The following is a 15792-nucleotide window of genomic DNA, read 5'->3' on the forward strand; positions in this document are numbered from 1 at the left end:
AACAGAAAGGTCATACTGTAAAAGAACAGGTGCATGAAATGAAAAATAAATTAGCTCTTTGCCCTCTTAAATAAAAAGTGTGAAAAAGTCACAAACATCAACATTTAATAAAACTCAAAGTGGATTTGTTTCTCAACAAAGGTTGTGAACTCACTAGAAAAAAAGGCCCTAGCAACTTGATCTACAGAAAGTAAAGCAGAGAGACCTTCTCAGCTGCCAATGTCTGCAGATCAAGCTACAGTGGATGGTTGACAGTTGCCAACCTTTAATTCCCAATGCCTTTCCTCAAGAACATTTCTCTCTAATGCCTCTCCTGTCTTATGTTACATACACAACAAGGAAGTGGGCAAAAAACCCAAGTTCATATTTTAGAAGTTTTTAAAACAACTGATGTCCATTTAAAACCATGTCAGTGCCAACATAAGACCTAGGCACTTGCTCTGGGGTAATCTCATTCTTTCCAGTGGAACATACTCTGGAACAAATGCCGTGAGCACTGCAGCTGTGTTTATTTCCACTGTTCAGGAGTGAGCAGGCACTTTCCAGCCTTTCAAAGGAACAAAGCACTTTGAACATTCTAAACAAAGAGCTAGGGATCTTTACAGCGCCTGACTTCATGCTATCAAGCAGACTCGTATGGCACATATGTCTTTAAAGGACAAATTGGTTGGACGTTTTTAAATTTCACATATGAAAATGTCCATTGGCAAACACGACAAAGTTGCCTTTTAACATTTGGACATCAAGGATGGCAGCACCTTTAATATTGGTGATTTTTTTTTAAAAAAAAAAAAAAACATTTAAAAGCTGATGGGTTCAAATGCTAGTCAAGAAAAGGGGGGTGGAGAAACATCATCTTTAACATCTTTTGACAATAAGTGTCACGTCCTGTTTAAAGACTGTGATATAGTGAAGCTAGTTTTCATCATTTCATACTATAGTTGAGTCGTTATCTGTCTGCTTGATTTAAATGTGAGCCCCGATCCATCTACCACTCTTTATATTTTGCTATGCTCAAGGTGGCAGCCAAGGAAGGCTTGGGGATTTCCCCTTGCCATCAGTGGGGACATGATGAATCCTTTGTTTGTTGGGAAATCTAGGAGCTTCATTTTTCTCCCTGCTGATTGCCCTGTGTAATGGGATGACCAAATCAGCCACAACTCTACAGGTGGTAGGTTGGGGGGCGGGGGCAGAGTGTCCTCAGAAGCTTAGCAATCATATCTATCAAGGCACAGGATTTCACTTTTAAGTCAGGACAGAGGTGGTGACCTCATGGAAGCTGCAAATGATTCAGTGCTCCCCATTACTGTCACATAAATCCATATATCACACAAAACACATTGGGTTCCTCAAGTTTTCCTCCACATAAGGGTGCATTTCCATATTACTCTATCTGCATATTTAAAAGCAAAACATGCAGTGGATTGTCACTGAAGTCATTCTGGGATCTGAAAAGACTCTTCTCCAGTAAATAGTTCGACTTCAGCTTTTTCTTGGCTTAGCCACTTTTATATTAAAAGAAAAGCTTATGAACAGAATGCTCAAAAGCAAGCAGGAAATGTTTTATCAGGTGCTGCAAGAAATCATACTAAAGGCCGACTCAACCATCCAGGCAATGTCCTAATAAATTGATGACCCATCAAAATTGTTACTAGCGTCAAATTAGTTATTTATGATGCAACGAAATCTTGTTGTTGTCATTTTAAAAAATGCTTGTATGTCTGAAAAGGACTCCTACTCCTGGAAAGGTGGTCTGGAAAGTACTAGGTGGCTACTTAGAAAGCTAAACTGCAAATATATGTGTGTGTATCTATACATATACGTATATATGTATATGTGTCTGTGTATCTATCTATCTACCCTCCCCTCCCCTCACATAGTTATAGTAAAATACCTGTATGTTGTAAACCACTGGTCTTCAACTGGTGGGTCAGTGGGCTGTGGCCCGATCCAAGTTGGGTCACAACTGGAGCACTACTACTATGCAAGTATATGATACAAGATTAAGAAATGGAACATAAAATGCATGTCTGGCTTAAAAGTGGGTCATGGGCCTGAAAAAGTTGTAGATGCTTGTTCTAAACCATGTGCTACAGATTATATATCCTTTACTATGCAGTAAAAAGAGGACCAAAATTCTGAATCTTATTAACTCTGTAAAGTATGTTCATGCTGGGTTTTATGTGAGAACCTTATCTTTATTTTAACATCCCCTAAATGTCACTCCTGGTGGGTTTTTTTTTAATAACTCTTCCCATGACATCTAATTTTGAACTTTCTTTTAAAACAAACATACTAAATACATACAAACATACATACATACATTTTCATGTGGCTCTGAAGGATTATTAGTCTGTACAAATAGAAGCTATGATCATGAACAATGAAGCAAGAGTGCTGTTCTTAAAGTTTGACAGAAATGTCTGGTGTTTTTCAAATGGGAAAAATGTGCCTGGGCCTGAAGACAGTTAAAGAAAACTATTTCTTCAGCCTCTTTCCCTACTTTGATCTTTATTCAACCAAAGAAGAAAACTGGGGCTGAATTTATTTCTTGAAACATGGAGATACCTCGTTTCCAAAAACTGTGGACCAGACAGTTTTCAAGACTGCTTCATATAAGGAAACCATTAATTCTGGGCAGGTTAAGCACCATTGTTCCATTGATTTCAGGTAGAGTGAAATCATTGGAGCTGATTGATATGTGCTTAACTTTGCTAGATAGTGGATACTGCAAACCTTCACTGCAAATCTTGTTACAGGTGGGTAGCCGTGCTGGTCTGCCATAGTCGAAACAAAATAGAAAATTCTTTCCAGTAGCACCTTAGAGACCAGCTGAGTTTGTTCTTGGTATGAGCTTTTGTGTGCATGCACACTTCTTCGTATCTGAAGAAGTGTGCATGCACACGAAAGCTCATACCAAGAACAAACTCAGGTGGTCTCTAAGGTGCTACTGGAAAGAATTTTCTATTTTGTTGCAAATCTTGTCTTATTCATCTGATTCTGATGCCACGGAAGTGCCTGAATAACTAATCTCCTATTATTCTATGTGAATGTAGAAACTGCTTGGAAAAGGGAAGATCACAAAGCAGGAACCACTGCAGCATCCTATCATTGCTGAGCGGAATGCCTTTGGCATGATTCCTCCCACGAGTCCTACATAAGCCAGGGAAAGTATGGAATAGAGCTATACAGAAACAGCACCTACATATATCTCATAATTCAGCAAGTTCTTTATCTCTATTAGCCAAATCACTGCATAATTCAAGGATCACACAATCTTATGGTACTTTCCTAATACTTAACCAATTTTTGTTTGTTTTCAAAAACCTGTCCTATTTGCAAAGTTTCAAGATCCATCATACACAGAATAGTTCTAAAAAGATCAACTGTAAGAATACTCATTCTCCAAAATGAATCCTTTGCTCCTCCATGGCAACTGACTGCTTTACCAAAGCTGTTGCATCACTAGTGGACAATACTCAGCTGTGATTACAAAGCCAAGTTATCATAAGATGGTTTTTCCATGCAAGTCTTCATTTTCCTTCTAAATGTGTCCCAGAATGGTGGCACTTTGTCCCTTTAGAAGCAGAACTTTCCAGCACAGTAAATTCCATCCAGTTGTGACCATGCAGGAGCACATTCTTAAATGCCCTGTGTAGCAGATGATAACATTAATTGCCTACTTATTTCTCCCATGGGGCAGGTCACATGGTCTAAGGCTCCTCTGTGACCCATAACCCCAGATACAGCTGCAGCTTCTAGGTGGCAATTTTCATAATTTCCACAGCTTGAAAATGTGTGAGTGGGAAACTGAGGCAAGTAATGCCAGGTAAGTTGTCATGAGAGCCAGTGTGATGTAAAGCGTCAGATATGGACCAGAGCAGTACTCGCCAACCTAGTGCCCTCCAGATGCCTTGCACTACATCTCCCATCAGTCCCATTCAACATATGCTGGCTGAGGCTAATGGTAGTTGCAGTCCAAAACATCTGGAGGACACAAGGTTGGGGAATGCTGAACTAGGGGGAACTGTTTTCAGATCCCTGCTCAGTCATGACAAGGCCATGTTCCTGCTTAATCTACTACATGGCATGCAACGGGGTGGTGCTGGGGAGAAGCCATATGCACTGCCCTGAGACCCCTGAAGAAACAGCAGTATAAAAATATAATAAATAATTTCCGCATGCAACTGTAACAGGCACATGGGGAATAAACCTTACGGTGAAGCACTCCCGCTTAATTGGGTTGTTATGATGGCCAACGTGGGGCTGGATGGAATAAGTAAATTAACCTTTCTGTAAAATGATATTGTGACAGTAACAAAAACACGTAGTGCACTGTAAAGGAAACGAGTTCCAGATTTTCATTACACATTACTTTGGATATTTCTATTTTAAAGTTCCATTTTACAAGCATTCAGAAAATAGAAGGATAATGGTAATGAGTCATAGTTTTGCTGAGTTATTATGTAATCTAGAAAGGAGTGTGCTTTATTTCATTTGGATAAGGTTCTTTTCCACTTGGATATCATGCAACACCCATTATACATTCCATAGGATGCATCAATCAAGCAAACACTGCTGACTTAAATTTGTTTCAGAATTACATCTGCAGCTGCAAAAATGTTTAACTCCTAGATTTCTATCCTCACTCCATTCGGTTTGAAATATTTTCTTTCATCCCCCCCCCCCGAATTAATTACTACAGTTTGAGAGTGTATTTCACGAGAATTTAAAATGAAATGCTGGCAATACTTCATTAGACTGGAATGGGTTGAATTCCCTCCTTGCTGTTTCATTATCACTGTCTCCACCCCTATAAGTAGACAATTTGTGTAGTCTGTGTGCTATAGGAAGCATGGTATATAGAAAGGCAGCACACTTCCATATGACCTGATTGTTGTTGTTGTTTAGTCGTTTAGTCGTGTCCAACTCTTCGTGACCCCATGGACCAGAGCACGCCAGGCACTCCTGTCTTCCACTGCCTCCCGCAGTTTGGTCAGACTCATGTTAGTAGTTTCGAGAACACTGTCCAACCATCTCATCCTCTGTCATCCCCTTCTCCTTGTGCCCTCCATCTTTCCCAACATCAGGGTCTTTTCTAGGGAGTCTTCTCTTCTCATGAGGTGGCCAAAGTATTGGAGCCTCAGCTTCAGCATCTGTCCTTCCAGTGAGCACTCAGGGCTGATTTCCTTCAGAATGGATAGGTCTGATCTTCTTGCCGTCCATCGAACTCTCAAGAATCTCCTCCAGCACCATAATTCAAAAGCATCAATTCTTTGGTGATCAGCCTTCTTGATGGTCCAGACTTGATTACTGAGCATTCATTCCGGTTTATTTGCTAGATTAGATGACACTGGCTATTTAATGAGCATTTATTCAGATTTGGTTGTGGGGAGGTTAGATGATGTTGCATCAAAGCAAGCATTATACCACATTTTCCAATGCATTTCCCCATACATGACTTAAGAGGGATGTGGGTGGTGCTGTTGTCTAAACCACTAAGCCTCTTGGGCTTGCCAATCAGAAGGTCAGCAGTTCAAATCCAACCCGATGGGGTGAGCTCCCATTGCTCTGTCCCAGCTTCTAACAACCTAGCAGTTTGAAAGCATACCAATGCAAATAGAAAAATATGTACTGCTGTGGCGGGAAGGTAAACGACATTTCCATGTGCTTTGGCTTCTGCCGTGTTCTGTTGCACCAGAAGCAGTTTAGTCATGCTAGCCACATGACGCAGAAAGTTGTCTGTGGACAAACGCCGGCTCCGTCGGCCTGAAGCGAGATGAGCGCTGCACCCCATAGTCACCTTTGACTGGACTTAACCATCCAGGGGTCTTTTACCTTTTATACCTATATATGACTTAGGTAAAGTCAACTTTTTTTATAAAGTTACCTTTTTTATATATGACTTACAGAACAGAATTAAGACATATTATGAACAGATTACAGCACTGAGTCATATTATGAACAGATTACAGCACTGAGTCTTATAGAATAGAGCTACCAACCCAAATATTTAATTTCCTATACGTAACAAAACTGAGTACTGTATGAATTAATTTTCCAGTCTTGTTGCCAAAATGGCTGTTAAAATCTAATTCACAAAACAGTCTTTTAAGTTCTCTACTACATCTGCACCTGTTTCCATCAATCACACTACCCATTCTTAAATCCAAGTAAAATGTTGCAGTCTTTGATAAAGACGTTGGCTTGACAGTATTAAAACATTGGAGATATTCCATACGTTATTTCTGGTGTAACACTGATGAATAGGCTTTACACTTGGTGGTGTTGATACTTGAAGCTTGATTTCACTACTTGCAACTCCACAGTGTGCTGTTCCTTAATTCTGCACTTATGCAAAGCCATAATAGTTTGTCTTATTGGCTGTGAAATCACCTAGTGTACGTCTGAGGAGCAATGAATTATGAATTTGCAAGAGCTGCACACTGAATTGCAAAGTCGTGCAATTACCAGTTTCTTTATCTTGGCTGTATTGTGTTAAAAAGAGAAGACCGTTTTCGCACTTTCCAATTTTGTGACATCTACTGGAGATTTGCTCTGCAAATCTATAGCTCTACTATATTAATTTAGGATAGAATCTAGATAATGGCTGAATGCTAGGAGAAACCTCTTTCTGGAAAACTACTGAACAATAGAACCTAGGGATCTTATGGGTTATCATCATTACATATCTTCAAGCTGAATAGATGGTCATCTGTGGGGGTTGTTCTAGTTCTGGATTACCTTCTTCTAGCAGGGGGCTAGAGTGAGTAGCCTAGAAGGCTCTGCAATTCTACATAGGATCTAAATTTCCAATGTAATTTCTATCTAGTTAAACACATGGTGCAATCTGAATAAAGACATAACAAGAGAAAGTTGTAGAGGATGCCTCTACTACTGGGAAGTATGACATTGGGGGGGATATCAGCTTTCTATGTTGGGCTGCTGAAAGTGAGAGGACAGGTAAGCTCCAGGAGAGCAGGAAGCAGGGTAGCTGGTGCCGCAACATGAACACCAGCAACAAGGTTAGGCAGCTACACCTTCCCCAAGCAACTAATTTTGCCCCCTTCCACACTTGCAGCCTACTTCTGGGGGTCCCCACGACAGCCTCCTCTTGCTTACTTGTGAGGTGCACTTTCCCTCTGAGCAGACCCAATTCTTCCTTCCCAGTGGAGAGGGCAGCTGTTCCCTGCAATCATTTTATGCTCCCCACATTCACAGGCCTGTTCTGTGCCACCCAAAGTGAGGTGAGGTGCTGTTGCTGTACAAAGGGGGGGGGACCTTGCCAAGACCAAATGTGGCCCCCAAGCCTCTCTATCTGGCTCTCCACACACCACACACCCCTCTCCCTGTGTGCTTGAACAGGAACCATTCTTGCTTGTCGAGAAATAGAGGGGTGTGGGTGTAAAACCAGTCTATTGTACAGAGATAAAAATGCCTCTTTTATTTATTACATTTACATCCTACCTCTTTCTCCAATGAGCCCAAGGTGGTGCTCATGGTTTTCCCCTTCCCCATTTTATCCTCGCAAACAAACCCTGCGAGGCAGCTTAAGCAGAGTCAGAGACTGGCCCAAGGTCACCCCAGGGCCTAGTGGGGATCCCAGATCCTAGTCCGATGCTCTAACCACTCACCACCCTGCCCCTCTCTTTTTTGCCTCTGGCGCCACCCACCACTGGTATATGGCCCGAGGAAGGCTGCTTAGAAGGCAATGCGGCCCCGCGGCTCAAAAGCCCTCTCCCTTCCTGTTCAAGGAACGGAGAGATTCCAATTCCTCCAGCCGGTCGCCCGCGGGCTTCTCTGAAACTGCGACCCCGAAGGGTGTCTATCTTTAACTCTATCGTTGCTGACGGAACCTCCTTCTTTCAAAGAAGCAGGTTTGGAGGCAGCGCTAAAAGAAATATCCCGGCATGCCCTGCGCTTTGAGCTTCTCTCCCCGGCGCGCATACCTTCCCAAAGGAGAAGGGGTGGGTGCGCGCGCGCGCGCGCAACTGAATCACCGCCTACCGCCTTTGCAACTGCTCTTTGAGGGCGAGCCGGCGAACTGACCTTCGCCTCCTCAGCCACGGCTTGCTTGTTTGCCCGCCTGCGCCGTTTCTTCCTAACCTGCCTCAGCCGAAGGCGGCGGCGGTGGGAGGACCCAGTTGGTCGGCTTTGCCCAGCTGTAGCGCCAGGCAGGTAAGGAGCCCTCCCACCCGCCGCAGCCCGCGCGCGCGCGCGCCGCTTGGAAAGCTCAGCCTGTGGCTCGGGAGGCCGAAGGTGGCTGCGTCGCCGCTGGCAGGCGCTTTCGGGCAGAGTTCATGGGTGGCTCCTCCTTTTTGGCCTCGTCGATGGTGGGGGGGGGAGGGTGAGAGGGGGGAGGATCCTATTTCTTCTACTGCTTACCAGCCCAGTCCTCTCCGAAAGTTAACTCGGCAGCAAGTCCTGCAGAAATCAACGGGGACCTATTGCCAAATAAAGTGCAGCTGGGCTTGCAGTCTTAACTCCTGCGAAAGGGGTGGGGGAACCAGTGGAAACCCCCACTACCCCTACTATTGGGTTCTTTCGGGGGCATAAGGACCTGCATGTAGACTCTGCAGAGGAAAACCTTGTACAACAGACCTTGTAGGGAAAGCTTTTCAACCTCCCATGGGTGAGCCTGGGCTGAGGCAGCCGTGGTCATTTCCCTGGTACAAATCCACTCCAAGAGGCATGGGGTGCCACGAAATGATGCAAATGGAGTGTGCATTCTCAGGGGCTTGGCCAGCCTACCAACCTTGCCTTATCCTATGATGACACACCATTGCGTCCCCCCTTTTCCATTCCCCCTGTCCTAGTCAGCCAGCCCATACAAAACTTTTTCAGTGCTCTCTGTTCTGCTTTTGGGTGTTCCTTACTTCTGCAAACTTTTGGGCTGTCCCAGACTTGATGCTACTTGTGTGCAGGTGCATAAGGAACCACACTATGTGAACATATTTGCATTCAGTAAGCAAGATGATAGGAAGCAAGTGAGTCATTTTCAGACTGAAACAATGAGTCCCATATTCAGGCTTATGCCGCACGTATGTGGTGTATGGTAAACGCCTCTCCATTTTGCACAATGGTGCAGGTAGCCAAATGACCCTTGTGCAAGAGAGCCATATGGGCTCATTCATTATGATAGCTGTGGGGAATGGCAGGGCCTTGTTTTCATGTGTGTTTGTTTTGAATCATTGTCATGGATCCACCCTGGAACATGCAATGCAATTATAAATAACAGTGCAATCCAAACCCAAGACCTGTCAGGATGAACAAGTTTGGAAAAGGTGGATCTTCAGCTGTCCTGGCTCATCTACGCCGGCATAACTCAACCATCCCAACTCAGCCAGGGATAAATCTGTGTATCTCCCTCAGTCTGGTTGAGCTGGGTCTCAGCCAGCGGAGCTTAAGCCACCGGAGCACATGCCAGGGTAAGTTCCCCAATATGAGTGTTTCAGAGTTGTGGTCAGGACAAGGAGAGACTTGCAAAAACCTTTCTGCCAGTGCACATTTCACCTGGTTTGCCAGGTCATGTAACTGATCTGTGAAACGTTTTTCAGAAATGTGTAGATCAAAATTATTTCACAGCAGGTTATAATAGGGATGCTGACTTAACTTGAACTGGTATCTGTCCCGCCAGCTTCCTGTACTTAAGATTGCACTATAAATGAACATCTTCAAGTAGCCTTTCTTCACCTCTCCGTAATCTCATCATTTGAGTTACTGAGAATCAGAGATCAAGGCTTCCGGGTCAGAAGGTGTGACTTCTAATCAAATTTGAGCAAGCCCTCTGCGCCTCTCAAATTATAGGCCTAAATTAAATTTAGGATTCTTAAATGCTTCTTTGAGGACGGTTGATGGGACATCACTACCGCTTGCCCACCACAACATCTCAACACTGGATGTTTGTGGCAGTTCAGAATTTCCTCCTGTGTCTGAAAACAGCATTAGCATCTTACAGAGCTGTTCCTTAGCACTGAATTGGGCAGAAACGTGGCAGGACAGGGCAGGACTGGGAACAAGCTGTCTGTGTCAGGTCTTTAAAACTTTCCAGCCACCATGAATTCATCTATTCCTTGGTAAACATGGTTATCAGAATAAAATTCATGGAATGTGTTTACTGCTGGTTATGTTTTAATGTGAAGGGATTTCTCATAGACTCTGGGTTTGGTGTCGTCTTAGGACGAGAGGTTGCTTAAGGTGAGTTCTTTACAAAGTGAGGTTGTAATGCACAACCCTTTTACTCAACAGGAATTCTGCTAATGTCTATGCTAGTGTTCCAGAATAAGTGGGCTGGAGCTTGCATTATATCCATACAGGATATTACTAGGATCACGGGGTATTTAGCACATTTTCACCCAATGTACATTGCCTAATTTGTTTCCATATCCTTGCAACAAGACACTACAGGATACATATGGATTGTGGCTATAATGTTACATTTACTCAGCTTCAAACACCAGGGGTGGTAGCACACTCAATCCGAATTAAATGGTAATATGTACATAGCCTAAGTTTCTGTTCCAAAAACTTTTAATGAAAGAGAATTGTAACTGGTTTGTAATATGGAGATTTTTTTCTTTTTCCTGACCTCATCAGCAATTGGCTAATCCCCTAGAATGCAATAATTCGGTTTATTTATATTTAACTACAGAGTTACTGGTAATAAAATTACTCATCCTTTTAACAAAACTGACCCTTCTCTGATCTCTTATATAAAAGAATATTTGACAGGGTTGCTTCTACATATCCCAGGCATAGGTGGTCTTCCAGGTCAGTATGGTTTTAATCTAGTAAAAGTATGAAATACTGTAATAGCACGAGTGTGCCAAATATTGCCTTGTAAAGAAGGAATAGTTAAAGCATATTTCAGCTAGACATTTTAAATCTCACCTCATATATTTTGAACTCCCACTTCCTTTAATGGTCAGATCTTGGCATCCTTGCTTTCTCCCCCTGCCCCCCCCCCCCGGCATCTTCTTTCTTCTAATTTTAATTTGGGATGGATTTAAAGGAGTGCTATGGCAGTCGTTCCATCAGCTTGCCAGGCAGAACCCCCACATGCTGTGCTGGGGGTTCTCCCACCTCCACCCCCACCCCATGCCAATTGTGGGAGGTGCAGGGGAAGGAAAGGGGAATAAAACCCTGTTGCACCAGTGCATGTCCTTCTGTTGGCTTCCACTAGTAGGACTAGTTTGTGTTTAAGGCACATTTTGCTATGCCTGGTTTTAGGACTGGAATACTGTAGCCTTGGTTGCTTTGATGGGTGGAACTAGAGTCAGGAATGTGACCCTGTTAGTTCTGCTGTCTTTCGATACCATCAACCGAGTGCTTACAGTGTGTTTCAGTGAACAAAAAGGCAAGACATCCTCACTGCTTGGATGCATACCTGAAGGAGCGTCTCCACCCCCATCGTTCTGCCCGGACACGGAGGTCCAGCGCCGAGGGCCTTCTGACAGTTCCCTCGCTGTGAGATGCAAAGTTACAGGGAACCAGGCAGAGGGCCTTCTCGGTAGTGGCGCCCGCCCTGTGTAATGCCTTCCCATCAGATGTTAAAGAAATAAACAACTACCAAACTTTTAGGAGACATCTGAAGGCAGGCCTATTTAGGGAAGCTTTTAATATCTGAAGAACTATTGCATTTTAATATTTTGTTGGAAGCCGCCCAGAGTGGCTGGGGAAACCCAGCCAGATGGGCAGGGTATAAATATATTATTATTATTATTATTATTATTATTATTATTATTATTATTATTATTGCTAAGGCCATTACCATTATTTTCTTTAAGCTTGCAAAGTTTATATTTTCAGCCTTTAATAATTCTAAAGAGGTATTAAAAATATCTTGTGTGATCATTCATAAGGGATCAAAATAATACTGTTGGAAGTTGAATGGTGTGGTGATTTGGGTGTTTATATGTGCAATCCAATCTCATGGGTATTGCTAAAATATGTATTAAAAGGCAGAGTTGTAGGACTACTTTTCAAGGAAGTTGATTGTGTGGTAGCAGTTGCAGCTTGGTTTCTTCCTAAACTTTTGACATCACATTGTCACAGTGGGGCACATATAGGAACAATCCTTTTTTTAAACGAAAAATTTGGGGGGGAGACTGAAAACAATCAGGGCCATATGTTTGGCACAGGCTTCAGATTAGATATTCCTGTTCTCCCCTTTCCAATTCCTCCAGCCGGTCGCCTCCCCTTTCCCTGCACACCCGCCAGCTGCACCCCATCAACCATATGGCTGGCGGGCATGCAGCTTGCTTCCCAAGCCTCCGTGGGAGGAGAGCGATCCCCACAGGGGCTTGGGAAAAGGTTGACAACTCGGAAAGGGGGGACATGCCGGAGGGATCTTTGCACCACAGCGCTGGATATGCTTAAGACGGCCCTGACCAGAGTTGTGTGTCCATTGGGAAATCAAGGCACAGTGGAGAGTAGAGTCTTTAAGAAATATGGTTTTACACATATTTATACCTGAATGTTGGTATGGGGGATGCAGAATATCACACCCCAGGAGCATCTCTCATTGCTCCTCTCATAGCTTCAGTAAGCTTTGTTCCAAAGCATCAGCCAGTCATAGCCCCTGCTCTCTAGGTGCAGCCTCTCCCAGCCAGCATGCATGGAGTTCTGTCTGCTTCCTCCTTCTTCACAACAGCCTTTGCAGAAAACAGCTCCTTCCCTTCAGCTTCAAGCATGCTCTCTCCGTCACCCTGGCAACCTCTGTTTCAGAAGTCTCCTTCAAAAGGCACTTTTTCCTGTGGTGACATCTCACCCCCTGTAATCCAGGCAGCCTGATGCTGAATCTCTCACCTTTTGTCCTGGTAATGACCCTATTATTACCTGTCTTTGTTCTTGGGTGGCACCTCTCTAAACCCAGCTCCTGAGGAAGTGGGTTTGACTTACTTTTTAAGGCCTTGCTAAACCCCACATTTACTAATTCCAGAAATTATGGGGAGAACCTGGTACCCAGGAATTTGAGGGCATCCTTGCACCTTGCAAACACATAACAGTACAGTTGTACCTTGGAAGTCGAACGGAATCCGTTCTGGAAGTCTGTTCGACTTCCAAAAGGTTCAGAAACCAAAGCACAGCTTAAGATTGGCTGCAGGAAGCTCCTGCAGCCAATCAGAAGTCACAGAAGCCCCATTGGACATTCGGGTTCCAAAGAACGTTCACAAACCAGAACACTCACTTCCGGGTTTGTGGCGTTTGGGAGCCAAAACATCAGAGTACCAAGGCTTTTGGGTTCCAAGGCACTACTGTAATTTTAGTACAGTGTTCCCTCTGGTTAAGTACTTAATTCGTTCCGGAGGTCCGTTCTTCACCTGAAACTGTTCTTAACCTGAAGCACCACTTTAGCTAATGGGACCTCCCGCTGCCACTGCGCCGCCAGAGCATGATTTCTGTTCTTATCCTGAAGCAAAGTTCTTAACCTGAAGCGTTATTTCTGGGTTAGCGGAGTCTGTAACCTGAAGCGTATGTAACCTGAAGCGTATGTAACCCAAGGTACCACTGTAATTGAAACAAACAGTTTACAACTGCCAAGCTTGACTAAGATATTGACAACCCCATTCATTTGCAGTTGACACCCATTTATTACTACTAATGAATTTAAGAAATGGAAAATTTTCTGCAGGAAAATTTCACAGCTCCACATCACTGTTCCTTCTCTCTTTTTGGACCCTGAGGCTAAATGCACTGTTATTTTTTAGTGAGTAGCTGATCTGGATTTGGACCGTAGATAACAGGGGATTAAAACAACAACAACCCCTCCAATATTGGCATGCCCCCGAAGTTATCTGAATAAGAGCTGCTAATGAAACTTTGTGTTAGTACTTCATCCATCCCTCATCTGCAAAGATCTTCCTTTGCTTACCTTCAAGCAGCTGTCCTTATTCCTTGGAAGCAAGCTACAGCACCAGGATTGAAAATAAGGAGAATTAAATGTGTTTGTTTACTGTTTCAACTGCCATTAGTTAAAGCTAGTTCTTGTGTCTGGTGTAGATTAATTCTGTTCTGAGCATTTGCTTTGCGTCAAATAGACAAGGAAGGTGGGTGGAGCATTAATTGTTTGCCCTACTTAAAAGGATTAAAAATTTTGTGCAACGATTTGAAGCAGGGTTGTGGTAAAGTATAAAAATATGTACTTGCGGTCTGCTTCAAATGTAACTATCTAAGCATCAATGAATATTTTAAGAATTTATAGCCTAGTAAACATGTAATATAAAATTTGGTCACAAATTATCTTCTTGCTGTGTGATGAGCCATTATTCAGCTGGAATAAATCAATGGTTTTCCTTTGATGTTCACTCCGCCCAGTTTCAGTGGAAGACACAATAGAAATGTAGTCCAGGGAGCTGGATTTTATTCCTTTTCACAGCTGCAAAAATGTCAATATTTTTTGGACTAGTTACATGTACAAGGATGCTCCTGCCTTGGCATTTCTGCCACAAATAAAAAAACTGAAACGTGGTATATCCTAGGTCCAAGTCTACTACAAAGGTCTGGAAACAAAGCATTTTAAAAACTTTTGCTTGGAAACGCGGCCCTTCAAGCCTCACTATCAGGCCCTTGGGACTCTTCCCCCGGCTTCATCTCTTCAGTCACACCCCCTCTTCCCATGCCACACCCTTCATTGTCCTTGCTTTGCACTCTTCTTGAGTGTTTTGTTTTTGGCTGGTGTGTGTCCTAGAATTCTGATAATGCCTCTTGCTTCCCTGGATGGAGGATAGAAAGTGGCATGTAGGTGTATGGAAACTAGCCTACTGAACAAAGATAAAATTTACATTCATTCCTCAACCTCCTTTAGCCTCTGGCCCCACCCAGCTTGGGCACGTGTCCACCCAGAAGGGAATGTGACATTTGAGCTGAAAAATATTCCTCACCCCAGCAGTAGAAGTTGGGATTCTTCGGTCACTACAAACTGAAGCACAGAGATGGGAAACATGAAAGTAGAGAAGGCATGGGAGGTGGTAGAAGCAGTATACAGGGATCCCAAGGCACTAAAAGAAGGAATGGGAAATAGGCAGTTATGTTGAGTAGACATTGCAAGGAAAGGAAGCAGTATATTGGGAAACACAAGGGGAGCAGAGATGGCAAAGGCCTGGAGGAAAGAGGCACAGATGGAACAGGGAATTGGTTTGGCAAGGCTGAGTGAAAAGGTGGGTTTTGGGGTATTGCCCAGGACCTAAGGACATGCAAGTCACTATGCTGCTGTAAAAAGGTGGCCAAGGATCTTAGACAATGTCCCTGATCCAGTGAACCTCTTGTGCACACAGAAAATGGCCCCTACATACCACAAGATGGTTGTTGTTTTGGTATTGTGAAAAGGTATTTTCTCCATTAGGAACATAGGAAGCTGCTATGTTCTATCTTGCTCAGGCCACAAAAAGTCGAAGACAACTGGACTGAGCTGGCTTAGGGTTTCAGATGGGAACAACAGCAAAAAGAATCAACCAGGTGCAATGCTTCATCCCAGGGTGAGCACAGATATTAGCGCATACTTTCCCTGTTATGGAACAATGCGGGTAAACAACATGCCACTTACATGCAGTCAGCAGTTCTCTTTTGTGGCTTGCAGTGATAAGCATGAAAAATTAAAGTTATTGGCTCCGACAGGCTGCATAACCATGAGGCCAGTAGGAATTTACATTTATTATGTTTTCAGATCTCATCATTCTTAAGCTTTTCTCTTTCCCCCCGCCCCATCCTTTAGTTTTGGCAGCTCCTGGTCACCCCAGCTAACTGGGGTAAGGGGATACTGGAAAGTTCAACCTTGTGATTTTTCCAGGAAAA

At 43.5% G+C, this 15792-nt stretch overlaps 1 protein-coding gene across 2 annotated transcripts in view; it reads left to right on the forward strand.

Annotated features, from left to right (window-relative positions):
• The first annotated feature begins 3687 nt into the window (after positions 1–3687).
• The window catches only part of BBOX1 (gamma-butyrobetaine hydroxylase 1), a 39176-nt gene continuing 27071 nt past the window's right edge, over positions 3688–15792 (forward strand). The window contains exon 1 of one of the 2 annotated variants that reach the window (XM_033151059.1): positions 3688–3829. The gene's annotated coding sequence lies outside the window, so the exon portion shown is untranslated. Of the gene's footprint in view, positions 3830–7985; positions 8179–15792 lie in introns of those variants that run through there. The other variant, XM_033151054.1, reaches the window with a different exon arrangement.

Source organism: Lacerta agilis, chromosome 1, assembly GCF_009819535.1.
Source record: "Lacerta agilis isolate rLacAgi1 chromosome 1, rLacAgi1.pri, whole genome shotgun sequence".
Taxonomy (NCBI): domain Eukaryota; kingdom Metazoa; phylum Chordata; class Lepidosauria; order Squamata; family Lacertidae; genus Lacerta; species Lacerta agilis.